Genomic DNA, 27,061 nt, shown 5'->3' on the forward strand with positions numbered 1-27,061 from the left:
TAGTATTCCCTTATAATCCTTATTTCTGTAAAGTCAGTAGTAATGCTCCCTATATCATTCCTGATTTTAGTAACTTAAGTCTTCTCTCTTTTATTCTTAATCAGTCTACATAAAAGTTTGCTAATTTTGTTGCTCTTTTTAAAGAAACAACTTTTGGTTTATTGATTTAAAATTTTTTTTAAATTTCACTGATTTTTGCTCTAATCTTTATTATTTCCTTGTCTTGCTTAAGGTTTAGTCTGCTCTTTTTTCCCCCAGAGTGTTAAGGTAAGAGGTTAGGTTACTGAGTTGAGGTTATTCTTCATTTTTAATATAGGCTTTTATAACTATAAATTTCCTTCTAAGTACTACTTTAGCTATATCCTGTAAGTCTTGGTCAGGTGTATTTCACTCATCTCCAAGTATTTTCTAGTTTCCCTTGCGATTTCTTCTTTGGCCCACTGATTATTCAGGAGCACGTTATTTAATTGTCACTAAATTGTAAACTTATTATTGATTTATAATTCTAATCCACTGTGATTGAAGAACATAATCTGTATGAGTTCACTCTTTTAAATGAGAGTTGTTTTATGGCCTAGCACATAGTCTATACTGGAGAAGGTTATATGTGTACTAGAAAATAATTAAATTCTTCTGATTGTCAAAGACTATTGTTGGGGTGTCCTACAGATATCTGTTAGGTGTAGTTGGTGTACAGTGCTGTATAAGTCTTCTATTTCTTTGTTGATCCTTTGCATAGTTGTTCAACCCATTACTGAAAGAGAGGTACTGAAGTCTTCAACTACTACTGTTGAACTGTCTTTTGCCTTCATTTCTGTTAGCTTTTATTTCATGTATTTTGGGGCTCTGTTATGAAGTATATGTTTATAACTGTTTTATCTTCATGAATGACTCCTTCATTATTATAAAATGTCCTTCATTATCTCCAGTAACATTTTGTTATTTTAAAGTCTATTCTGTCTGATAATAGTATACCCCCCCCCCCCGAGCTTTCTCATGGTTCCTGTTACATCATCTTCTTCCATTCTTTTACTTTCAACTTTTTTGTATCTGTGAATCTAAAATAGATCTCCTATAGATAGTAAATTATTGAATCTTTTTAAAAAATTTTAAAAATATGACAATACTGCTTTTTAACTGGATACAGAGCAGATTTAGTGAAGCTATTGGAACAGTAGGCTATGTTAAAATGTAAGTAAAAATGTTGATAGTAAAGGAACAGAGTGGCTATGACAGCCTGAAGAAGTAGGAGGATATAGACGAATTTTCCATTTCAAATGAAGGAAAGATATTTCTCCTCCTTAAAAATGGAGGAAATTAGGGGCATAGATCTAAATGCATCTTTATTTATGCTCAGGTAGTTAACACTCTTACATTCATTTTATCATCCTAAAGCCTGCAACCTTTTAGACTTTCTTAGCTAGCCCTTTCCCAGTGCTTGAATTAGCTGTGGGCTAGAAGGCCAGAAATTCAACCTTTTTGGAATTGTATATATATTAAAAGTTAATACCTGAGTGATTGCCTTCAAAAGTGAGCTAATAAACAAGCTATGGTCAATTCAATTAAATAAATAAGTACTTTACCACTTATTATGCTTTAGGTACTACAATAAGTGCAAAATGAAAAGACAATCTTTGCCCTCTATGAACTCTTTCCTCTATGAGAAAGACATTTAAGTAACGCTGGTATTCGGTGTCTTCCCAAAAAGGCTGTCAAAGAGGAAAATACAAAGAGCTGTAGGACAACTGGGAAGAAGGACAAAAAGAATTTTAGCAACTAACCTGACTCCCTTTCCCTCCAATTTGGTCTGGCTTCTGGATTGGAGAGGCTGCTGCAATTCTGAGTTAGTTACAAGAGAGAATTTTAAGTAGAGTGTTATTTTTGTTCAGACCATGTACCTTCCCCTAGTGTTGATTCAAACAAGTAACACTGTTGTGCTTGCTTCCGCAGCACATATACTAAAATTGGAATGATACAGAGAAGATTAGCATGGCCCCTGCGCAAGGATGACACGCAAATTCGTGAAGCGTTCCATATTTTTATGAGATGGATAAAACTGGAGCCCATTATACAGAGTGAAGTAAGCCAGAAAGATAAACACCAATACAGTATACTAACGCATATATATGGAATTTAGAAAGATGGTCACGATAACCCTATATGCAAGACAGAAAAAGAGTCACAGATGTATAGAACAGACTTTTGGACTCTATGGGAGAAGGTGAGGGTGGGATGATCTGAGAGAACAGCATCGAAACATGTATATTATCAAGTGTGAAACAGATCGCCAGTCCAGGCTGGATGCATGAGACAAGTGCTCCGGGCTGGCGCACTGGGATGACCCAGAGGGATGGGATGGGGAGGGACGTGGGAGGGGGATTCAGGATGGGGAACACATGTAAATCTATGGCTGATTCATGTCAATGTACGGCAAAAACCACTACAATATTGTAAAGTAATTTGCCTCCAACTAATAAAAATAATTGGGGAAAAAACAAACAAGTAACACTGTTGTGGACATTTAGAGGAGGTGTCAAATTGAGACAAACTGCACAGTGTTTTAGAGATAGCAGGAGTTTCATTTATAGGTAGACCTAGATTCAAATCCCAGCTCTTTTACTTATTAGCTCTGTGACTTTAGGCAAATCAACTCTCAGAGCCTCTGTTTTGGTATTTAAAAAAATAGACAATAATTTATTTGTTTGTTGTATGTTTTTTTGAGTCATGTACAGATTTTAAGAGTCGGACCATAAAGAAGACTAAGCACCAAAGAACTGATGCTTTTGAACTGTGGTGCTGGAGAAGACTCCTGAGAGTCCCTTAGACAGCAAGGAGAGCAAACCAGTCAATCCTAAAGGAAATCAACCCTGAATATTCATTGGAAGGACTGATGCTGAAGCTCTAATACTCGGGCCACTTGATGCAAAGAGCTGACTCACTGGAAAAGACCCTGATGCTAGGAAAGATTGAGGGCAAGAGGAGAAGGGGGTGACAGAGGATGAAATGACTGGATGACATCACTGACTCAATGGATATGAGTTTGAGCAAACTCTGGGAGATAGTGAAGGACAGGGAAGCCTGGTATGCTGTAGTCCATGGGGTCTCAAAGAGTTGGACACAACTGAGCGACTGAACAACAACAACACTTTATGTTGGGACCAGTGCCTCTTTCCTTCTCCTATATCTGCATGTGAGTAGCTAGGGAAGAAAGCAGGGAAGTCCTGAACTTGCTTTGTAGACACCCATCTCAATATTCCTACTGACAGTCAGGAGGAGTTTCCTGCTCTGGACGTCCTATGGTAGCCGTCATAATCCAGTAGGAACAACAGGGGCTCTGAAGGGAGGCAAGTGTGGATTCAAAATTAACAGAGGGAGCATGCAAAATACCTAGCATAAATACTTGGCACAGAGCGGTAAGTGCTTTAGTCCCCTACCACTTTTGAAAATGGTTGCATTTGCCTGTAGATTTTAAGACTACTTAATGAAAAGCTTCTCAGTCTTCAATCATGTCCCTCACTCCTGCTTTTCCCTTTCCCTTACATGGCTCCAGATGAGTAGACCTATCACCATTTGGCCAAGCAGAGGCTAGTCAAAAGCCATCTTAGTGTGTTTTTTTGTAGAAACACTGAACCAGTCATTATGCTTTCAGTTCAGTCGCTCAGTCGTGTCTGACTCTTTGTGACCCCATGGACTGCAGCACGCCAGGTTTCCCGGTTCATCACCAACTCCCTGAGCTTGCTCAAACTCATGTCCATTGAGTCAGTGATGCCTTTGAATACAGGTAGTTATTATGCTTTGAATACAGAAAACTTTTTGTATGCAGTTGTGTGTATATTGTGTATTACAACCTTTTGTGCATTTTAAAGCATTTTTGTGGAGTTTGCTCAGCGTTCAAATGTTCTTTCGATGAACTTGTGGAGGAGAAAATGGTCTCCCTGTCCTATTCCTCCACCATCTTAGCTCCTCCTCTTAAAGCATTTTTGTCTCTTTAAAAATGGGTAAATATCAGTGTCCCCACACTTTTGCATTTTTATTTCTCCATTATTTTCAGTCTGTTATTTCTGTTTTGTGCTATTGATGAATAGTGAAAGTTAAAGCAACCTCAATGTCGACTAACAGCATTATCTAAAACAAATCTAAATGACACAATTCATAATTCCTTAAACAAACTAAGGTGTTACAGGACAGAACAGAGCATATAATCTCATTTTTGTTGAAAAATAATGTGTAGAGGTCTAGAAAAAAGAGACAATGTACTGTCTCTGGATCAGGACTGGGTTTTCCAATAAACTAAATTATGAACCATGTCTCAGATCAAGGATCCCCAGAAAATGCTTCCATTTCAACACATTTCTTATTTAGAGATGCCACTAAGTTACTATGTGACCTGGGGAAAGCACTTATAATCCTTATCAAATCCTGAATCTCTTTGTGCATTTGAAAAATAATACTAACAGCAACTATTAAATGAACATCTCCCATATTTTTAGAGGTGAGAAAACTGAGGCTCTGCAAAAATAAGTAATTTGCTCATGGTTATCTTAGTGACAGTTAAGACTGAAACCAGATCTGATAAAGAAAAAGAATGGTAGGGAAATGGTGGACTCTCTCTATGAGTTTTAATTTTTTTCCTCTTAACACAAAGGAGGCATCAGTAGACCATTCTTTGTGTAACGAAAATGATACTGTACAGTCTGTTGGATTGAATTAGAAGTTGCACTGATTTACAATTAACTCATGGCCTCATCTTAACAGCTGAGTAACCAGATCAATCCAATCTTCTAAATTTTATGGTTTGTTTTATTGTGGCCTATAATCAGTTGAAATCACAAGGGGAAGTTCAAGAGCTTTACATGCTATAGAGAAAAGAATCTCTCTCAACTCTGAGTAGGTGAATGATTCCAGGCAAGTTACTTAACTACTCTGTACCTCAGTTTCCAAATCTGTAAAATGAGACTAGCACCACCTTGCCATGTAATTACCAAGTTATATTAAATTTAGAGGGCTTCCCTGGTGGCTCAGGGGATCCCAGCACTAGATTAAAAGCAGATTCCTCAAGTGTTATGAGAAAATTATCTGAGAAACATCTTAAAGGGGACACACTGGCCTCAGTACTGCCAAGAACTCAGTGAAAAAGGCATAACTGTGCAAACTTGTCACCTAAGGAAGCTTGAGATAATTCCAGATTCCTCCTTTCTCTTATTGCCCAAATCCAACATCCAGTCCTAACTTACTAATTTATATTCCACACATATTAAATGTCTACTGAATGTAAGCCACTGTTCCATCTAAAAATGTCTCAAAGATGTCCTCTCCTCTCCATCCCAAATACCACTCCTTGATCACATCACTTGACCAAACTATTTTTAGGGCCTCCTAACTTATCTTCTGACCTCTATTTTCTCTCTCTCCAATCCATCCATCTTCATCCAGAGAGATCTTTCAAAATTGCTACTCTGGTGGTCAAAGATAAAGTTTCAAACAAGTATTCAAACAAGGATAAAGGTTATTGCTAAGGATTAAGTTACAAATTTTCTTAGCAAGACATAAAGACTCTCCAATTCTGGCTCCTATTATTTCCTCTTTTGCCAATCTTGGCCTGGTACTTCACCAATACCGAACACACAACTATTCTAGCATACTCCATTCAACTATCACTATTCAGGCTACCCCCAGTGCTCAGATTGTCCTTCCCTTGCCCTTCACTTTATTCCCTTCTTTAAGAAGTCTCCCATAATCTTCATCTCTCCAGACCTGATTAGGGGTCCCTTCTGGCTACTCTTTTTTTTTTTTTTTTTTTTTTTTTTTATTGCAATGGGTCTTCGTTTCTGGGCTTGAGCTTTCTCTAGTTTCAGATGGGGGCTCCTGCCCCATTGCAGTGTGCAGGCCTCTCACTGCGGTGGCATCTCCAGTTGTGGAGCACAGGCTCTAGGGCATCAGGTTCAGTAGTTGTGGCCCATGGGCTTAGTCACAGAGGTATGTAGGATCTTCCTAGGAAGATCCCATGGAATTGAACCCATGTCCCCTGCATTGGCAGGTGGATTCTTAACCCCTGGACCATCAGGGAAGTCCCTCTAGCTACTCTTATAACTGGCTTTTCTTAAAGCTCTTATCAAATTATATTTCCATTTTTCTCAAGTACTCATCCCTCAATATTGTGGATCTAGTATCAATCCAATGATGATCTCTTTGATCATATTTCTCTTGGTCTTTATACATCCCAGCAGGGGCTTCTGTTTGTGTTCTCACTGTCCAAACATACTTTTTTTTTAATTGATTGATGATTGCTTTACAATATTTGGTATGATTTCTGCCATATATCAACATGAATTAGCCACAGGTGTACGTCTGCCCCTTCCTCTTGAATCTCCCTCCCACCTCCTACCCTTTCCCACCCCTCTAGGTTGTTGCAGAGCCCGAGTTTGAGTTCTCTGAGTCATAGAGCAAATTTCCATTGGTTATCTATATTTTACATATGGTAGGGTGTACACTTACATGCTACTCTCTCCACTCATCTCACCCTCTCCTTCCTCTTCCCTGCCCTTGTCCATAAGTCTGTTTTCTAGGTCTGCATCTCAATTGCTGCCCTGTCAACAGGTTCATCAGTTCCATCTTTCTAGATTCCATATGTATGTGTTAATATATGATATTTGTTTTTCTCTTTCTGACTGACTTCACTCTGTATAATAGGCTCTAGGTTCATTCACCACATTAAAACTGACTCAAATGTGTTCCTTTTTATGGCTGAGTAGTATTCCATTGTATATATGTACCACAGCTTCTCAGAGGAGCCTATCAGGCTACAGTCCATGGGGTCACAGAGAGTCAGACCGATGACTGAGCAACTAACACACACACACCCCCCCACAGTTTCTTTATCTATTTATCTGTTGATGGACATCTAGGTTGCTTCCATGTCCTAGCTAGTATAAATAGTGCTCCGAACACTGGGATACATGTATCTTTTTCAGTTTTTGTTTCCTCAGGGTATAAGCCTAGAAGTGGGATTGCTGGGTCATATGGCAGTTTTACTCTTAGTTTTTTAAAGGAATCTCTATACTGTCTTTCATAGTAGCTGTATTAATTTACATTCCCACCAGCAGTGCAAGAGGGTTCTCTTTTTCTCCACACCCTCTCCAGCACTTGTTGCTTGTGAATTTTTTGATGATGGCCATTCTGATTGGTGTGAGGTGATATCTTCATTGTAGTTTTGATTTGCATTTCTCTAATAATGAGCAACACTGAGCATCTCTTCATGTGCTTATCAGCCGTCTGTATGTCTTCTTTGGAGAAATGTCTGTTTAGGTCTTTTGCCCACTTTTTGACTGGATTGTTTGTTTTTCTGGTACTGGGTTGTATGAGCTGCTTGTATATTTTGGAAATTAATCCTTTGCCAGTTGTTTCATTTGCTATTAATTTCTCCCATTCTGAGGGTCATCTTTTCACCTTGTTTACCGTTTCCTTTGCTGTGCAAAAGTTTTTAAGTTTAATTAGGTCCCACTTGTTTATTTTTGTTTTTATTTCCATTATTCTAGGAGGTGCAAATCTACTCTATTTTTTAGCCTCCCTCCTTCCCTAATCACACAGCCTATATGGCTGAGGCCATGAGTCTGGCCAAAAGGGACTTAACAGCTAACCACCATTTCTCTGCTGACTCAACCACCACTGCAGAAAAAGGAGCATGGACTTTAGATTCAGATATGGGTTCTAGTATGTTTTATCATTTCGAATTCTGTGAATTTAGGCAAACTATCTTTTTAAAAAAATATGGAAGGCTTCACAAATTTGAATGTCATCCTTGCGTAGGCGCCATGCTAATCTCCGTATTGTTCCAATTTTAGTATATGTGCTGCCTAAGCAAGCACGAGGCAAACTATTATTTCCACTTACTGAGCTTTGGCTTCCTCATGTAAAATGGAACAATAATAACTTTGCAGAGTTGAGGTGATAATAACACTAGCAATAAAAATAATACTATTACTTACTGTGTGTCAAGTATCATGCTACCGAATACTTTACATTGATCTCTTTAATTTTCATAACCCCTTCATGAGGTAGGTTCCACTATTACCTTTATCTTATAGATGAGGAAACCAACTAGAGAAGCTAACTTACTCATCCAGGTCATTTTGGTAGACCATGGGCTGGATAAGTCAGTGCCCATTTCCAGCCCCCTCTGCCCTCCTGAGGCTGGAAAAGTACCTGCTTTCTCAGCCTCCCTATTCCTTAGGACTAGCCAAGTGGCCCAGTTCTGATCAAGGAAATATACACATAGTCTCCCGAAGGAATTGTGGGAAAGCCATTGTTTTTCTAGTAAAAGGACAAGTATTTCAATATTCCATCACCTTTTTTCTACCTCGGTCACAGAGGTGATGCCTACAACTATAGCAGTCATCCTAGAACAAGCAGGAAAAGCCAAAAGATTCAGGCGATACCAGTCTTGGAATCACAGGAGTGATAAATCAATGCCATCTGCCACTGACCTCCAGACTTTTTTTTATGTGAGAAAAATACACTTTTATTTGTTTAAACTACCATTAGTCAAGTCTTCCAGTAGCATCGTCAGGCATTTATACGTGGTACAGAGTGATCAAATGATAGAGCTCGGTTCAGTTCAGTTGCTCAGTCGTGTCCGACTCTTTGCGACCCCGTGGACTGCAGCATGCCAGGCCTCCCTGTCCATCACCAACTCCTGGAGTTTACTCAAACTCATGTCCATTGCATTGGTGATACCATCCAACTATCTCATCCTCTGTCATGCCATTCTCCTTCCACCTTCAACCTTTCCCAGCATCAGGGTCTTTTCCAGTGAGTCAGTTCTTCACATGAGGTGGCCAAAGTATTGGAGTTTCAGCTTCAGCATCAGTCCTTCCAATGAACACTCAGGACTAATCTCCTTTAGGATGGACTGGTTGCATCTCCTTGCAGTCCAAGAGACTCTCAAGAGTCTTCTCCAACACCACAATTCAAAAGCATCAATTCTTTGGTGCTCAGCTTTCTCTATAGTCCAACTCTCACATCCATACATGACTACTGGAAAAACCACAGCTTTGACTAGATGGACCTTTGTTGGTAAAGTAATGTCTCTGCTTTATATTATGATGTCTAAGTTGGTCATAGCTTTTCTTCCAAGGAGGAAACATCTTTTAATTTCATGGCTGCAGTAACCATCTGCAGTGATTTTGGAGCCCCTCAAAATAAAATATCTCACTATTTCCATTGTTTCCCCATCTATTTGCCATGAAGTGATGGGACCAGATGCCATGATCTTAGTTTTCTGAATGTTGAGTTTTAAGCCAACTTTTTCACTCTCGTCTTTCACTTTCATCAAGAGGCTCTTTAGTTCCTCTTCACTTTCTGCCATAAGGGTTGTTATCATCTGTGTATCTGAGGTTACTGATATTTCTCCCAGCAATCTTGATTTCAGCTTCTGCTTTAGCCAGCCCAGAATTTTGCATAATGTACTCTGCATATAAGTTAAATAAGCAGGGTGACAACATACAACCTTGATGTCCTCCTTTCCCGATTTGGAACCAGTCTGTTGTTCCATGTCCAGTTCTAACTGACCTACATACAGATTTCTCAGGAGGCAGGTCAGGTGGTCTGGCAGTCCCATCTCGTTAAGAATTTTCCACAGTTTGTTATGATCCACACAGTCAAAGGCCTTGCTGTAGTCAATAAAGCAGAAGTAGATGTTTTTCTGGAACTCTTGCTTTTTCAATGATCCAGCAGATGTTGGCAATTTGATCTCTGGTTCCTCTGCCTTTTCTAAATCCAGCTTGAAGATCTGGAATTTCACGGTTCATGTACTGTTGAAGCCTTGCTTGGAGAATTTTGAGCACTACTTTGTGAGATAGAGCTAATAAGATTCAAAATTAGAGTCACTCATTAAGCTATATCAGAAACACCTGGCATTGCAGTTGGCAGAGAATGGGTACTCAAATGATGAAAATGATTATAAGATCAATCACTCAGTCTACTTCTTCAAAGCCTCCATGTTCCTCAGGAAACGCAGAACTGTCAGTAACCTAAATCACAACAGAGTTGCTCAGAACAGACCAACTCTATTGGACCTGCCTACCCCTCATGTCTGCACTTCTGAATTCAGTTCTCCCAGCTCAGGGACTATCCTAAGGAGGGTAAAGGGAAGGAAGGTCTGGAGATAGGTCTTGGCTGCTCACCCCCACTTATCTCATGGGCCACAAAGATTTCAGGCTTCCTGCCATGCAAGTCTAAGATGAGAGAGTTCAAAGAACTAAGGAGAAACTTACAATCCTGGCAGCATTTGTTGTGACAGTGATGGCACAAGCTTCTCTCTCTGGCAGCCAGAGGCCTTTGGAGATAACAAGAAGTGTGGTTCTGTAGCTTAAACAAGACCAAGGGCTATTGATTTTTCTGCCTCTTTTCCTGCTGAGAGCGGTAACAGCAAAAATCTGATTTAGACACTTAGATTCAAGTACCTTCTCCACCAGCTGAGCAATTTTCAAGTAATCACACCTTTGACCTCACCCAACATATGTCCTTTTAAAGCCATTTTTTTGGGCCAATTATTTAGTTTTCCTAAGATGTACAGGGGAAAGGTAGACTTGTTGGCCATCTTCCTGAAAACTGTAGCTTCTATTCCTCTGTTCAGGGTTTCGAACAGCTTGCTCATAGACCTTCCAACCTGTCTGGGAGGGGGCCAACCACTCCCGTCACAGCTGACACAGGTGCCATAGCTGACATGTCTCCAAGCTAACACATGGCCTTTGTTTCTACAGATGTTCAGAACCCAAAAGGTACTTCCTGGAGGAATTATGACATTTACGATGGCAAGATTCCTAGACAAGCTCACTGAATTGGGAAAAAAGAAAAAAACTATTTATTAAACATTTAACTAAATGGCAGATTTGAGCATCAGAATCACCTAGGGAGCATGTGAAAACACAGAGTCCTGGGGAAGCTCTGGAGTTTGTAATTCAGTAGATCTGGGGTAGGGCCCAAGAATTTGCATTTCTAACAAATTCTTGGGCCTGGTGAGGACACTTTGATGGCACTGCTACAAGGTATAAACCTTTGAAAATGCACAATTGGCTACCTTTTGTGAAAAGTCTCTCCAATCCTAAGAAGAGAGCCACTCTATCAGGATATCATCTTGTTTAAATCTTTTAAATAAACAAACAAAAAACAATCCTTCCCACCCCACCCTCCAAAATCCCCCTAAAAGCAACTACTAACAGGTTTCTACAGATTTCTCTTTAAGGAAGGACTAGATTCCAAATGCTTCAGATCAATGGGCAATGCCAGTGGGTTTTTAGAAGAGAAATTCTCCTAGGAGCTCCAGGCAATACATTCTGGAAGAAAAGACAAGTTAGCACTAGAGGTTCACCAATCTCCCAAAGTATGCACAGACTACTCACAACCAGCTGCCATTAAGAAAACAACAACATTATGACAATGACTCTCAAGCTTTGTCCACAATACACCTGTACTTGATGGTACTGATCAGGGATGGATGGGTACATGGAAGGAGAAGAGAGAGTGTGTATGAGTGTATGTATGAGAGGGTAAGGAAACAAACAAAAAAACCCACCTAATTCTGAGATAACTTTCCTGATGGCTTAGGAGCTGTCAGTGAGTCACAGGTGAATTGGGGTACTGCGTTCTCAAGCTCAGGAGAAATGTCTGGGAAGGGAGGGGAGAACAGAAGTTCCTGGACAGTCTTGTTTATCTAGAATTCTCTACAAATATTCTTTTCTGTGTAGAAGAACTGGCTTAGCATTAACTGAATCACTGCTTTAGAAGGAGAGTCTCAGAACGAAAATGTTTAAACTCTGAGCTCAGTCTGCCAGACACTTGACAGATCTCTGAAAAGGTTTCATTATTAGGGACGTGATGCTTTAGTCATTTATTCATTCAGTCAGTCAATACTCAGAGTTTACTCTGTGTTAGGCACCGGGTTAAACACTGAGGACACAGTGAGTGCCTGCGAGAACAGTGAAAGTGAAAGCCGCTCAGTAGCGTCAGACTCTCTGAGACCCCATGGACTATACAGTTCACGGAATTCTCTAGCCCAGAATACTGGAGTGGGTAGCCTTTCCTTTCTCCAGAGGATCTTCCAACACAGGGATCAAACCCAGGTCTCCCACATTGCAGGCAGATTCTTTACCAGCTGAGCCACAAGAGAGGCCCCGAGAACAGTGAGGGTTACAAAAATATAAACAAGCATAAGGCAGTAAATAACATAGACAACATGTAGCTCAGTGCTTAACATGGAGCATCCAAACTTAGATGTGATTCTGGCTCTATCATGCTCTGGCTCTGTGATAGGGACAAGTCTTTCCATCTTTCTTGACTTATATCTACAACTATCAAAACTTAGATATTTTAATAAGGATTAAATAAAATAATGACAACATAGCTCTCAAACTGGATAAAGGAGCCTTTGTGGATACTCAACAATGAGCTAGAGGGTACATGAAAGCATTGAATAAACAGGATGCACTTTCTTGAAATGCTAATTTTTTTCACCAAACACAAAAAACTACCAAACAACTTAAAGTATTCATTTTAAAGAAAATAACTATGACTATATAAAGGTGATTTAAGGTAAAATTCTTATGAATTTTGAAGATAAACTTCAAACAGACTTCAAATAAAGTTTAACTCTCTGGGCTACTTTCAGGCGGAGTTTGCTCTCTTCCAATGTCAGGAACACTAGGAAAGTTTCCAAACACTGCATGTGGCTGACAAAGGATGCTCAACAAAGAGCAACTATTAGTGTCAATAAGTTCGGTTCAGCCATTCAGTTGTGTCCGCCTTTTTGCAACTCCACAGACTGCAGCACGCCAGTCTTCCTTGTACATGACCAACTCCTGGAGCTTGCTCAAACTCATGTCCATCAAGTCAGTGACGCCATCCAACCATCTGTTAATAAGTGAAAGTTGCTCAGTCGCGTCTGACTCTCTCCGACCCCGTGGACTATAGCCTGCCAGGCTCCTCTGTCCATGGAATTCTCCAGGCAAGAATACTGGAGTGGGTAGGCATTCCCATCAGGGGATCTTCCTGACCCAGGGATCGAACCTGGGTCTCCCCACATTGCAGGCAGACTCTTTACTGTCTGAGCCACGAGGGAAGCTCTATTTTTATTCCACAAGTTAATAAGAGATAGCTATTATTACTAACCCACCCACAGGAGAAACAACTCTGCAGTGTATGTGGCATAAGAGAGTGTCATCTCTACCCAGGTATCCTTTTTCCCCAAGCTCTAGATTTCTTCCATTCCTATCCCCAAACCTTATGATTATTTGAGAAGTACAAGTCCAGGAAACATGCCAATTCTGCCTCCAAATGCCAGGAAGCAACCTTCAAAACACACAAAAAAGAATGGATCAGCACTAGTAAAGTTGCTAACCTCATCAACCTCCTGACCTCCCCTGAGCCCTCAGCCTGCCCAAGCAGTTAACTCCAGGACAAGAAGTCAGCCTAATCACTGATCCAGCACCACTCCTGACTAGCTGTGTTCTCATTTTAAAAGTTCTTAGAGATCACTTATTTCCTTAAAATCTCACAGACAAGTCATAGATAGGTAGGTATTGTTTTTCCTACTTTACAGAGGAGGAAACTGAGGCTTTCAAAGTAAAATCAGTTGAAGTTTTTAGATATAGGCAGAGCCAGGATTCAAGTTCAAGTCTTCTGACTTCAAGCAGGAGCTCTCCCCACTACATTAAGCAATAGAAATCATTCCAATGAGAACCTATACAGCATAGGCAAAAGCTCTTCCAGTCCTTTATCGAAGCCCATCCATTTTCAGCTGTATTCAGGGAAATTATAATTTAATATAAATTAAGTTCAGTTATGTCGCTCAGTCGTGTCTGACTCTTTGTGACCCCATGGACTGCAACACGCCAGGCTTTCCTGTCCATCTCCAACTCCCGGAGCTTACACAAATTCATGGCCATCAAGTTGGTGATGCCATCCAACCATCTCTTCCTCTGTCATCCCCTTCTACTCCTGCCTTCAATCTTTCCCAGCATCAGGGTCTTTTGCAATGAGTCAGTTCTCCGCATGAGATGGCCAAAGTATTGGAGTTTCAGCTTCAGCATCAGTCCTTCCAATGAATACTCAAGACTGATTTCCTTTAGGATGGACTGGTTAGATCTCCTTGCAGTCCAAGGGACTCTCAAGAGTCTTCTCCAACACCACAGTTCAAAGGCATCAATTCTTTGGCACTCAGCTTTCTTTATAGTCCAACTCTCACATTCATACATGACTACTGGAAAAACAATAGCTTTGACTAGACAGACCTCTGTTAGCAAAGTAAGGACTCTGCTTTTTAACATGCTGTCTAGTTTGGTCATAACTTTCCTGCCAAGGAGCAAGCATCTTTTAATTTCATGACTGCAGTCACCATCTGCAGTGATTTTGGAGCCCCCCAAAATAAAGTCTCTCACTGTTTCCATTGTTTCCCCATCTATTCTCCATGAAGTGATGGGACCAAATGCCATGATCTTAGTTTTGTGAAGGTTGAGCTTTAAGCCAACTCTTTCACTTTCCTCTTTCACTTTCATCAAGAGGCTCCTCAGTCCTTTTTCACTTTCTGCCATACGGGTGGTGTCATCTGCATATTTGAGGTTATTTATATTTCCCCCGACAATCTTGATTCCAGCTTGTGTTTCATCTAGCCCAGCATTTCTCATGATGTACTCTGCATATAAGTTAAATAAGCAGGGTGACAATATACAGCCTTGACATACTCCTTTTCCTATTTGGAACCAGTCTGTTGTCCCATGTTCAATTCTAACTGTTGCTTCTTGACCTGCATACAAATTTCTCAGGAGGCAGGTCAGGTGGTCTGGTGTTCCCATCTCTTTCAGAATTTTCCACCGTTTGTTGTGATCCACACAGTCAAAGGCTTTGGCATAGTCAATAAAGCAGATATTTTTCTGGAACTCTCTTGCTTTTTCTATGATCTAATGGATGCTGGCAATTTGATCTCTGGTTCCTCTGCCTTTTCTAAATCCAGCTTGAACATCTCAAAGTTGAAGGTTCATGTACTGTTGAAGCCTTGCTTGGAGAATTTTGAGCATTACTTTGCTAGTGTGTGAGATAAGTTCAATTGTGCGGTAGTTTGAGCATTCTTTGGCATTGCCTTTCTTTGGGATTGGAATGAAAACTGATCTTTTCCAGGCCTGTGGCCACTGCTGAGTTTTCCAAATTTGCTGGCATATTGAGTGCAGCACTTTCACAGCATCATCTTTCAGGATTTGAAATAGCTCAACTGGAATTCCATCACCTCCACTAGCTTTGTTTGTAGTGATGCTTCCTAAGGCCCACTTGACTTTGTATTCCAGGATGTCTGGCTCTAGGTGAGTGATCATACCATCGTGGTTATCTGGGTCATGAAGCTCTTTTTTGTATAGTTCTTCTGTGTTTTCTTGCCACCTCTTCTTAATATCTTCTGCTTCTGTTAGGTCCATACCATTTCTGTCCTTTATTGTGCCCACCTTTGCATGAAATGTTCCCTTGATATCTCTAATTTTCTTGGAGAGATCTCTAGTCTTTCCCATTTTATTGTTTTCCTCTATTTCTTTGCATTGGTCACTGAGGAAGGCTTTCTTATCACTCCTTGCTATTCTTTGGAACTCTGCATTTAAGTGGGTGTATCTCTCCTTTTCTCCTTTGCCTTTCATGTCTTTTCTTTTCTCAGCTATTTGTAAGGCCTCCTCAGGCAACCATTTTGCCTTTTAGTATTTCTTTTTCTTGGGGATGGTCTTGATTTCTGCCTCCTGTACAGTGTCACGAACCTCTGTCCATAGTTCTTCAGGCACTCTGTCTATCAGATCAAATCCCTTGAATCTATTTCTTACTTCCACTGTGTAAACGTAAGGGATTTGATTTAGGTCATACCTGAATGGTCCAGTGGTTTTCCCTACTTTTTTCAACTTAAGTCTGAATTTGGCAATAAGGAGTTCATGATCTCAGGCACACTCAGCCCCCAGTCTTGTTTTTGCTGACTGAATATAGCTTCTCCATCTCTGGCTGCAAAGAATACAGTCAATCTGATTTTGATATTGACCATCTGGTGATGTCCACGTGTAGAGTCTTCTCTTCGGTTGTTGGAGGAGGGTGTTTGCTCTGACCAGTGCATTCTCTTGGCAAAAGTCTGTTAGCCTTTGTACTCCATTTTGTACTTCATTTTGTACTCCAAGGCCAAATTTGCCTGTTACTCCAGGTATCTCTTGACTTCCTACCTTTGCATTCCAGTCCCCTATAATGAAAAGGACATTTTTGGGGGGTGTTAGTTCTAGAAGGTCTTGTAGGTCTTCATAGAACCACTCAACTTCAGCTTCTTCAGCATTACTGGTTGGGGCATAGGCTTGGATTACCGTGATATTGAATGGTTTGCTTAGAAACAAACAGAGATCATTTTGTCGTTTTTGAGATTGCATCCAAGTACTGCATTTTGGACTCTTTTTCTGACTATGATGGCTACTCCATTTCTTCTAATTAAATTTCTAGAAGAAACTTAATATAAATACTATACTAAATATCATTCAGGGCTAAGTACAATTTAATATAAGTATTAAATTATATTTCCATTAACTACAAATCATAATGGGGGTTTCCCTAGTGATTCAGACCATAAAGAATTTTCCTGCAACGCAGAAGACCCATGTTTGATCCCTGGGTCGGGAAGATCCTCTGGAGAAGGGAATGCCTACCCGCTCCAGTATTCTTGGCTGGAGGATCCCATGGACAGAGGAGCCTGCTAGGCTATAGTCCATGGGGTCGCAAAGAGTCGAACATGACTGAGAGACTAAGCACACATACACACAGGAATCATCATAAACAACTAATAGAAAATTAAATTGCATGAACTTATTTAGTGAGAAAAGGGAATGAACTCACATGGCTTATCCTTAATCTCTTTCAGGAGGATCCTTGTGTAAAGGCTTTCCATAGTTTCCTATTGGTCTTGCCCAAGAACATCAGGAGCCCTAGGGCAAGAAGACCTGGACTGACAGAGTCGCTGCAGGAGAGGGTTTCTGAGTAAGGATACTGAGCTCACCTCACCTTCCTTGTCTCTCAACCTTTCATTAAGGCCAGGGATTCCAAGAAGGGGCATAGAAAACTTCAAGAGGCAAAAGAAATAGATTAAGGGTATGAGCTAGCCAGTTGCTTTATAATGAAAGAGAGCTAAAGAAAATTTATAGACTAATGCCCAGAATGTTAGAGCTGGAAGGGAAATTGCTGAACAACTCATGTAAGTCCCTCATAGCCTAGATAGGAAGTGAAAGCAAGACTCTCCCAGTGTCTTGCAGTTATTAGCAGCAGAACCAGACCTGAAACTGAGAACTCCACCTTGTGCTTCAAGACCTAGTTCCATGCTTACCTCTGAGAAGGCTTTCCTGGTAACAAGCTCTGAAGAGTTTGTTCCCTTTGTTCCCTTCCCCTATGTCCACTTTATTCCACAGCAGTTTGTAAGTACATCCATTTATTATGTTAAGTTCTTGGAATAGAGTGGCACATCCCTCTGAGACAGCATGTTTCACTACTGCAACTACCTCCTTACTTGTGTCTTTTTTCTCCTTACAATCTGTGCTGGTTAAGGTAGGAAGTCCATGGAGAGGTAACATACACAAAAGTCACAGTCATTGCATGTATGTGTCTTCACAAAATTGATAATCTTACAATTTGTAGGATAGAGTATGTAAGAAACTGAAAGGTCAGAGTTCATCCTGACCAGTTCATTTACCTCCCTCTGTGTGTGGCAGGAGAACCCTCCCTTCAAACAAAATCTCACCTGGAAGTTTATATATAAAATAGGCCTGAGCAGACATTTACTAGAGGGGAAGAGAACACCTATTTTGCTTAACCCTGCCCTTTACTAGCTTCTAAGGCATCTTGAGGAAAAACCACCTCATTTTAAAAAACTTATTTTATTATTCTTTTATTGAAATACAGTATATAAGTTACAAGTGTATAATATAGTGAGTCATAATTTTTCAAGTTATAGTTCATTTGTAGTTATTATAAAATATTGGCTATATTCTCCATGTTGTACAAAATATCCTTACCCTCCTTGTTTTGTTTAATTTTGGAAAGAGCAAGCTGAGCCAAAATAAAGAACTTTTAATTTCAGCCTCCTCTCATTCAGGATGTGACAGAGGTCAGAGAAGTCTTTGGAGCCCAGGAAAACTGTAATGAAATCCTCTGTGACTCTGGAAAAGTCATTTAACCTCCCTGCATCAGTTTTTTCATCTATAAAACTGAACAGTAATGTCCATCTTGTGAGATATTAGGAGACTTAAATGAGATGAACTATATAAAGCACCCAGTTCATATCTTGTATATCTTGTTACTCAACGAATAGTTACTAATAGAACTATTATTAGATTCAAGGATGGAACCTGGTGTTCCCCAGAGATCTGCCCAGCAATCCTGCTGCCAATCCAAAAAGTATCAGCAGAGTAAAGAGGTAAGGGCTAGTACCCTGGAAAGTAGCAAGTGTTAGTCACGTCACTCAGTCGTGTCTGACTCTTTGTGACCCCATGGACTGTAGCCCACCAGGCTCCTCTGTCCATGGAATTCTGCAGGCAAGAATACTGGAGTGGTTGTTATTCCCTTCTCCAGGGGATCTTCCTGACCCAGGGACTGAATCTGGGTCTCCTGCACTGTAGGCAGCTTCTTTACCATCTGAGCCATCAGGGAAGCAAAGCAAGTCTAAAATACCTTAAAGCAAAACCCTAAATGAAATCTCTCCAGGCATAAGAAAGCACCTAAATCTTGATTCAAAGCTCTCAGCATGCTAATGAATAAAGATTTTTTTTCCACCAGGGAAGAAGACAGGAAACCAAGTGAGCTATAGGACAATATTTCCATCATTTAACAGAAATATGCCAATGACTGAATACATTGTTGTTACCTCAGCTATTTCTGAGAATCTGTCACTGTGAATAAATATATGGAAAGCACATGCCATCCACCATCAAGCAGGACAATGCTATTTTTTATTTGCAAAGAATACTGGAAGTATTAGGACCTTACCTGGAAAAGAAAAAAAAATCCTTTTCTGATACTTTCTTTTATGCAATGGTAACAAATCTTTTTTATATGACAACAGGTTTTGTTTTTAAAGGATACCTATATTGAGAGTGACGTCCTAAGATGTTAGAACAGGAAGCTCCAGAGACTCATCTCTCCACCAAACCTGAACTAGCAGAAACTCTCTGTAGTAACTACTTTGGAACACCAGAGTCTAGTCAATAGACAGTTCATTTCAGTTTTTTGCCCAGCCCATACCCTTTCCCACGCTCAGAGAGCAGTGATAGTGAAGCCCTGAGTTGCTGGCATGGCCTGTTGGAGATAGGGTTGGCCATAAGAACCTTGTTCCTCCACAGGGTTTGTTTATGTGTTTGATTGCTCATAGCTGCTTTTGCTGGCTGAGGGACCAGCACAGAGGCTGACAGCCATGGTTCAGCATCCAAGGGCTAAAGTTTATTCCACAGGATTTAAGGAGACAAATGTTGAATGGGATAAACAAAATGTGGCATAAATGAACTGTTACCCAGCTATCAAAAGGAATGAGTTCTGATATATGCTACAACATGGATGAACCCTGCAAATATTACGCTAAGTGACATAAGCCAAATAAAAGGACAAATATTGTATGTATCACTCTTGTGATATCTAAAAGAGGGAAATTCAAGGAGGCAGAAACTAGATTAGAGGTTACCAGAGGTTAGAGGGAAGGGAAAGGGAGAATTATTATTTCATGGATACAGAATTTCTGTTTGGGGTGATGAAAAAGTTCTGGAAATAATATGTTTATACAACATTACGAAAGAACTTAATGCCACTAAACTATACACTTAAAATGGTTAAAATGGTAAATTTTATGTATATTTTGCCACAATAAAGTAAAAAAAATATTTTCTTTTACATAGGCCTATTTTTCACTTAACAATTACAAGCTATAAAACCTTGGAAAAGTTAACATAGTTGAACCTTATTCCCTCATATGTAATAGCTCTTCCTTGTACAGTTATCATGAGAATTGAAGACAATGTTTATAAAGTGCCGGTACTCCATTTGTTAGTCATTAATGGTAGTTATTTAGAGGAGGAAATGGCAACCCACTGCAGTATTCGTGCTGGAAAATTCCATGAAAAGAGGAGCTTGGTAGGCTATAGTCCATGGAGTCATAAGGAGTTGGACATAACTAAGCGTGCACACACATACACAATGGTAGTTATCACTATAAAATAATTACCTACAGCAACAGTAATTTATAATGAACATAAACATAATAACAATTCAAACAATATTTAATGAGTAACTAACTGCCCGCTGTCTTTTAGGCACAGAAGTTTCCTAACCTTCATCCTCAAGGAGTTCTCAGTCTAGGAGACACGAAAAAAAAAGAACAGGAGAACAGGCAGTCAAGAGGAACAGGGAATAACCCAACACCAACACTTCTTCCTTTGGGCAAAAACACTGCTTTCTTTCCTACCAAAATGGGAAATTATCTTGTGATCCAAGAAAGTAGATAAGCTACAAGCAAAGAGAAAATTAGTTTAATGCACATGATTCTTGCCCAGACAAGATTTAATCCATTTGCTTTTTGTACTGACATGACACATAATGTATCAGAGGCAGACATACTGCTTGTGTTCCCTTTAAAACCCAGAGAGCACTTGCCTGACAGCCTGGTGGAGTGGGAAGAACAATTGGAATTATATTTAGAGTCCAGTAAATTTAAGCTCTAGTCTTAGCATTGCCACTTATAAGCGATAAAAACCTGTACACATTTATTGACCTTTCTTAGACTTTCATCTGTAAAATGAATATTTAATAAAAACTTCTACCTCATACAACTGTTATAAAGATTCAATGAAATTACAAATGGTAAAGTTGTAAAGTATTTTACTTCTTATCTATTATTACATGGGGTTCTGTGGACCCTTGTTTTCTTAAGCTTCAGAGAAAATCTGGCATTGGAGAGTTAAATTTTTTCTTCCAGTTGAGATATAATTGACATACAGCACTGTATAAGTTTAAGGTGTACAGAATAATATTTGACTTATATACATCATGATTATTATGATAAGTTTTGTGGACATCCATCATCTCATATATATATATACACAATTAAAGAAACGGGAAAAAATTTTTTTCTATCCTTTTTAAAATACATATATATTTATTTGACTGTGCCGATCTTAGTTTTGGCATGTGGGATCTCCCCTGACCAGGGATTGAACCTGGGTTCCCTGCATTGGGAGTGAGGAGTCTTAGCCACTGGACCACCAGCAAAGTCCCGAAAAAATATTTTTTATTTGTGATAGGATTTGTTCTCTTAGTAAACTGCATATATGACATACAGCAGTGTTAATTATACTTATCATGCTGTACATTATGTCCCTAGTACTTATTTATCTTATAACTGGAAGCTAATTTTATTTTTAGAAGTCAAATCTGGCTTTGTTAGCAAAGAGGCTGAGATCCAAATTAAACCAGTCCATGCTGACTACACAGGTAATGCAAGAGTTTGAATATACCTCTTCCTTGCTGAGAAACTCAAAGGAATTGTTAGACTTCAACTATCATTGTTCTAAAAAAGAAAATTTGCTATAAACCAAATTGCAAGAGAAAAAGTTCCCTTTTGCTTTTTCTAAGGATCTCTGCAGTCTCTACATAACTCATAAAGAGAACCTATAAGCAGAAAAATTATAATCAAAGAAGAGCAAGGAAACAAAAATTTCAAGAAGGGAGAAGTCAGGAGTGTCCAATGATACAGAGGTCAAATAGGATGAAGGCTTAACAACAGGGAGATTGTTAGTAACTACTATAGCAAGACAAGTTGATAAGAATTCTCCTTAGAGGATATTCTTCAATTAAAGGTGGAAAAGTAACTAAGTGACCTGACAAGTTTTTCTGAGCAGAGACCAGTTGTATTATCAGAAGGGGGTTTCACAGAGTAGTTTCAGGAATCAATCCATTTTCCTGGCTCATCTCAGATCTTAATCACTGTGGTTTCCAAGACACAGTCAAGTGTACTATAGCAGTTAAAAGCTCTTGCTTTGTAATGCAGAAAACTGGGGCTTGGGGGCTCTGCCATGTATTATGACCTTGAGAAAACTGATCTTCAGTCACTTCATCTGGAAAATAAGGGCTATCTTCCCAGACTTGTTATAAGAAACAAATATGAGGGGGGAAAACCCATAAAAGTTATTTCCAAAGACCAAAATACAAATGTCAGTCTTAAAACCTCCACCAGGTGGTCCTTACAGAGGAGTAAAACGTGCAGGGCTGGGTCACTGCAAAGAAAGATTTTTTTTTAACTCTCAGATTATTTCATTGTATTTTCAGGCTATCAGCTTACTTATTAAGGTCCTCTAGATGACAAACTGCCATGTCAAATACAAATCTGAGGACTTCTCTGGTAGCCCAGAGGTTAAGATTCCATGCTTCCATTGCAGTGGGCGTGGGTTTGATCCCTGGTTGGGAAATTAAGATCCTACATGTAGCATAGCCAAAATAAATCAATTAAAAGACGTTTTAAAAAAAATGCGTTTTTGTGTGTGTGTGTTTTTTTATTTTTTTTTATTATTAGTTGGAGGCTAATTACTTCACAACATTTCAGTGGGTTTTGTCATACATTGATATGAATCAGCCATAGATTTACACGTATTCCCCATCCCGATCCCCCCTCCCACCTCCCTCTCCACCCGATTCCTCTGGGTCTTCCCAGTGCACCAGGCCCGAGCACTTGTCTCATGCATCCCACCTGGGCTGGTGATCTGTTTCACCATAGATAGTATACATGCTGTTCTTTTGAAACATCCCACCCTCACCTTCTCCCACAGAGTTCAAAAGTCTGTTCTGTATTTCTGTGTCTCTTTTTCTGTTTTGCATATAGGGTTATCATTACCATCTTTCTAAATTCCATATATATGTGTTAGTATGCTGTAATGTTCTTTATCTTTCTGGCTTACTTCACTCTGTATAAGGGGCTCCAGTTTCATCCATCTCATTAGGACTGGTTCAAATGAATTCTTTTTAATGCCTGAGTAATATTCCATGGTGTATATGTACCACAGCTTCCTTATCCATTCATCTGCTGATGGGCATCTAGGTTGCTTCCATGTCCTGGCTATTATAAACAGTGCTGCAATGAACATTGGGGTGCACGTGTCTCTTTCAGATCTGGTTTCCTCAGTGTGTATGCCCAGAAGTGGGATTGCTGGGTCATATGGCAGTTCTATTTCCAGTTTTTTCAGAAATCTCCACACTGTTCTCCATAGCGGCTGTACTAGTTTGCATTCCCACCAACAGTGTAAGAGGGTTCCCTTTTCTCCACACCCTCTCCAGCATTTATTGCTTGTAGACTTTTGGATAGCAGCCATCCTGACTGGCGTGTAATGGTACCTCATTGTGGTTTTGATTTGCATTTCTCTAATAATGAGTGATGTTGAGCATCTTTTCATGTGTTTGTTAGCCATCTGTATGTCTTCTTTGGAGAAATGTCTGTTTAGTTCTTTGGCCCATTTTTTGATTGGGTCATTTACTTTTCTGGAATTGAGCTGCAGGAGTTGCTTGTATATTTTTGAGATTAATCCTTTGTCTGTTTCTTCATTTGCTATTATTTTCTCCCAATCTGAGGGCTGTCTTTTCACCTTACTTATAGTTTCCTTTGTCGTGCAAAAGCTTTTAAGTTTCATTAGGTCCCATTTGTTTATTTTTGCTTTTACTTCCAATATTCTGGGAGGTGGGTCATAGAGGATCTTGCTGTGATTTATGTCGGAGAGTGTTTTGCCTATGTTCTCCTCTAGGAGTTTTATAGTTTCTGGTCTTACATTTAGATCTTTAATCCATTTTGAGTTTATTTTTGTGTATGGTGTTAGAAAGTGTTCTAGTTTCATTCTTTTACAAGTGGTTGACCAGTTTTCCCAGCACCACTTGTTAAAGAGGTTGTCTTTTTTCCATTGTATATCCTTGCCTCCTTTGTCAAAGATAAGGTGTTCATAGGTTCGTGGATTTATCTCTGGGCTTTCTATTCTGTTCCACTGATCTATATTTCTGTCTTTGTGCCAGTACCATACTGTCTTGATGACTGTGGCTTTGTAGTAGAGTCTGAAGTCAGGCAGGTTGATTGCTCCAGTTCCATTCTTCTTTCTCAAGATTACTTTGGCTATTCGAGGTTTTTTGTATTTCCATACAAATTGTGAAATTCTTTGGTCTAGTTCTGTGAAAAATACCGTTGGTAGCTTGATAGGGATTGCATTGAATCTATAGATTACTTTGGGTAGAATAGCCATTTTGACAATATTGATTCTTCCAATCCATGAACACGGTATGTTTCTCCATCTGTTTGTGTCCTCTTTGATTTCTTTCATCAGTGTTTTATAGTTTTCTATGTATAGGTCTTTTGTTTCTTTAGGTAGATATACTCCTAAGTATTTTATTCTTTTTGTTGCAATGGTGAATGGTATTGTTTCCTTAATTTCTCTTTCTGTTTTTTAAAGACATTTAAAAAAAAATGCGCTTCTTAAACTACTTTTTTTTTTTTTAAGTAAAGAGAGCATTCTAGAGGGGGAAAAAAAACTGGCGGAAAATGCTAGTAAAGTCTCAACATACCAATTTCCTAGCTTTGCAACCTTGAAGGCCATGTCTTTTGTGGGGAGGGGTAAATGACATATTGAACACGTTTGCTGTATATTGAAGCCAAGAAATTCATTTAGGGTTCAGCACAGGAGTGGGGATGGCTTGTGAGCTGGTGTGGCCCAGCAAAAGATGGGGAAATGGCCAGGAAAGGAGTCGTGAAGGAAGGTTTTCAAGGATAAAACCTTGGTTGTTCTTTGTGGTAGTGAGACAATGAATATACAGACCCAGGATAGGTAGACTTAGGTACCAGCCTAGCTTCAATACTTTCCTTAACAGTTCTTCATTGTCTCACCTATAAAATGATGAGTTAGTGTAAGGGGGTACATCTGTTCTCATACTTCAGAATTCTTTTCTAACTGGATTTTTGAAATTCTACTACATGTCAATGGTTGAACCCATTACATTTATTACTCCCAGCTGTCTTGTAAAGGTGGCATTCACAGTTCTTTTTCTTTTTTGCAAAGGATATACTGAAGCCCAGAAAGGTTAATAATTTATCTGATGTCATATAGTTTCTAAGTGGCAGAATCAGGTCTATAATCTAAGTCACTAACTCCATATCCCATATTCTTTTCCCTATATGGTATACTCATTGCTGTGCACTGTGATAACCATTAACTGAGCATCAGTGATGAGCACGGTGCCAGAGGCTTTATAAACATTCTCATGGACTGGTGAACCAACCATCTATATAGATCATTATTGCATTTTACAGTTGAGGAAACTGAGATTCAGAAAGGTTAAATAACTTGCTCAAGTTTGCACAGTTAATTAGTGGCAGAGCCTAGATTCTACTCCAGATCTGACAGAATCCAAAACCTGTCCTCTCCTCAGCACATATACCAGGCCTCTAGTGATACTTGGACACTCTCACCATTAGAACATTTTAAGAAAAGAAGAGAAAAAGGAAAAAAAAAAAAAAAAGAAAAGTAGACAATGTTTAGACCCTAACTACACTTCAAACTTCTAGCAGAGAAACATTTCTGAGACCTTTCAGAAAAAGAAATGTCCCAGTCTGTAAAGAGCCCATTTTCATGGTCAATTCATGTAAAGCATATTCAAGTGTTCACTGTACTTATTATCTTTACTGTAAGTTGGAGCTGCCACAACAAAATAACACAGACTGGGTGGTTTAAACAACAATTTCTTTCTCACAGTTCTGGAGGCTGAAAGTATGTGGATCAGGGTGCCAGCCTGGCTGAGTTTTAGTGAGGGCTCTCTCTTCCTGGCTTGCTAATAATGGCAGCCTTCTTGCTGTGTCCTACTGAGGCAGGAGAGAAATACCCTACCCCACCCCCACCACCAGGATAAAACAACTGGAAATTCATTCCCTATAGGCCAAAACTCCAGAACAAGAATAGCAGGACAATTAAGGGAGAAGGCTGGGCCCTGCCCAGATCATGTATTTCTTATTCTCGAAGTCAGAAGACCTCCCGGACTACACATGTGCAGAAAGGTTCCTTGGAGGTCAAAGAGGAATACTGTCAAGGAATGCGTGCACACAAATGGAAGGATCCTGAAATATACCAAATATGGACTGCGAACCAGGCGAAATCAAAATGACTGGCCAAAGGAAACCGGAAGAAATGCTCCATGAAAGTAATTCAAACTGAGGGTGCAACTCAGCAAGTCAGGGAGTCTCCCCCTGAGTCTGCTCATGTGTCTATCCACACATACTGTACTCTTTTTCCTCTTAATAAATACTTCACTTGCTTCACTACTTTCTGTCTTTGTGGAAAATCTTTTCTGCAAAGTCAAAGGGCTAGGGCCTTTGTCACTGACCACTGCCTAGTGGCTAGGATCTGGTACTTTTACCACTATGACCTGGCCTCAATCTCTGGCTGGAAACCAAAGCCCTGCTACTGGCTAGAAGACAGCTGTTTACTGGAATACACTATTGCTGTGATACTGTGATTTATAAAAGGCATATATTTAGTCTTCATCCCTGTTCCTGTCACAGGGTTCCTAAAAACCCGTGAAATTTTCCTAAAGAGCGATAAGGATGCCTTTTCTTGGGCGGGGGTCCATGCTATGAGGCATGCAAGATCTTACATCCCAAACAGGAGGAGAGGGACTGCAGGTTGAATCAATCTCCAATGGTCAATCATACCTATATACTGAAAGAAAGAAAGCAAAAGTCGCTCAGTCGCGTCTGACTTATTGCAACCCCGTGGACTATATATACAGTCCATGGAATTCTCCAGGCCAGAACACTGAAGTGGGTAGCCTTTCCCTTCTCCAGGGGATCTTCCCAACCCAGGTCTCCCACATGGCAGGCAAACTCTTTACCAGCTGAGCCACAAGGGAAGCCCAATAATACTGGAGTGGGTAGCCTATGCCTTCTCCAGCAGATCATCCTGACCCAGTAATCAAACCGGGGTCTCCTGCATTGCCAGTGGATTCTTTATCAACT

General features: G+C 39.8%; 1 protein-coding gene and 2 non-coding genes across 7 annotated transcripts in view; 1 reads left to right on the forward strand and 2 right to left on the reverse strand.

Moving 5' to 3' along the window:
• Positions 1 to 27,061, reverse strand: part of FAM168A (family with sequence similarity 168 member A) — a 214,151-nt gene that overhangs the window by 42,067 nt on the left and 145,023 nt on the right. The window lies entirely within an intron of this gene.
• Positions 1,935 to 2,041, forward strand: LOC133065060 (U6 spliceosomal RNA). The gene has a single exon (XR_009694823.1). It is a non-coding gene; the product is annotated as a U6 spliceosomal RNA (small nuclear RNA).
• On the reverse strand, positions 7,762 to 7,865 carry LOC133064759 (U6 spliceosomal RNA). Its single transcript, XR_009694710.1, has one exon. It is a non-coding gene; the product is annotated as a U6 spliceosomal RNA (small nuclear RNA).

The sequence above is a fragment of the Dama dama genome, chromosome 1, assembly GCF_033118175.1.
Source record: "Dama dama isolate Ldn47 chromosome 1, ASM3311817v1, whole genome shotgun sequence".
NCBI classification, from domain to species: domain Eukaryota; kingdom Metazoa; phylum Chordata; class Mammalia; order Artiodactyla; family Cervidae; genus Dama; species Dama dama.